The sequence below is a fragment of the Cebus imitator genome, unplaced genomic scaffold (genome assembly GCF_001604975.1).
Source record: "Cebus imitator isolate Cc_AM_T3 unplaced genomic scaffold, Cebus_imitator-1.0 Scaffold134, whole genome shotgun sequence".
In the NCBI taxonomy this organism is placed as follows: domain Eukaryota; kingdom Metazoa; phylum Chordata; class Mammalia; order Primates; family Cebidae; genus Cebus; species Cebus imitator.
This window is the reverse complement of record NW_016107449.1, coordinates 2226202-2227723: the sequence shown is the minus strand read 5'-3', so window position 1 is coordinate 2227723 and position 1522 is coordinate 2226202.

Here is a 1522-nt window from a genome sequence, read left to right as displayed (position 1 = left end):
GGTGGAAGGGCACTGGGGGTGGAAGGGCACTGGGGTGGATGGAAGGGCACTGGGGTGGTGGAAGGGCACTGGGGTGGGTGGAAGGGCACTGGGGTGGGTGGAAGGGCACTGGGGTGGGTGGAAGGCACTGGACATGCAGAAGGACTGCATGGCTCCTGTTGTGCTGCGGGGAGCTGGGGTCCTGGATGACTGTGTTAGCTGGAGCTGCCTGGCTCTGAGAACATGAGGACTGCCTCTTGAAGGTCAGAGTCTCCCACACCCCTGTCCTTGTGACCTGCCTCCTCAGGAAGCTGAATGTGTCACCAGAGCTGGGTAAGTAGCCAGGTGGGCGGGGTCCAGAGGAGGCTGGTATCCCTGGCTCTCAGCCGATGCAGCTGGCCACGAATTTGGGCTTGCCAAGGGTCAGTCCTGTTCTCTGCCTGGGAGAAACTGTATTTCTCAGGGTCTGTTTACAAGCAGGTAACTTCTTAACACTCTGTAAAATCAGTCCTGCAGCCTTGGCATCCACTTATAGCAGGAAGCCTTTCTCGTGGTCTAGGCCCCTGTTTGGGCAGCTCAGAGGTAGATTCCTCGGTTAACTTGTGATCCGCAGCATCCACTCAGCATTCTACCTGGTGCTTAAGGGTATGGGCTAAATGAGTGACTTTCAGTATGTTAGCCACTCTGATCTCCAGATCTTTGCCAAGATAGCTTCTTTAGCTTTGAGTTCTTCATCCTCCGTGTGGAAACTTTCAAACCAGTTACTCCCCGCTTAGCCAAGTGATGACATCTTACAGAAGAAAATGAACCAGCAAGACATGTACTCCATCTTTCATTCATTAACCTTGGAAGTATTTGTAAAGCACCAACAGTGAGAAAGGCCATGTAAAATGCGGAAACTGCCCTGCCCTGGGAGTCTTGGATTTTATTGTTTTCAGCAACTTGGCTAACTCAGCCCCAGCTTCTCATCTATAAATGCAGAGGCGGGAATAGGGCCTCTGGAAACTTTCTTGCTCTGACGGTAATGAAAGTGAAATCATGCTTAACTCTTGGCTCTGGAATTAGGGAGAAAGCAGGTGGGAAGAGAGTGGACACTGAGACCCCTTCGGAGCCCTCAGCATACTGCACACCTAAGCAAGCCTCTGTCTAAGCTTCACATGCAGTTGCATCCCAAGTTGACCCACTGGCTCCCAAGACACAGGGCAAGTTTCCCATTCCTCGTCCCCCACATCTGACTTTCATTCTGTCCCTTCACGCTTTGGCGGCTACCTGCTGGGCTCAGGTGGGTTAATTCACCTGGGACACTTGCAGCCGGGTTCTCTAGCTCCACCCCCACACCCGTGTCCGCTTCGCCTATAGGGGCTGCTCCTTCCAGGCGGTGCAGGGGATTCGCAGAGGCTGAGGGCATGATGTTTGAGCCCCGGAGGGGAGAAAGAGCTCGCTTTTCCTGGGAGGGATTTGGTGTTTTACAAAGAATTTAAGATAGTCTTAATGCAAACTTTGAGGGAATTCTGGACCTCACATACTAAATTCCCCATGGATG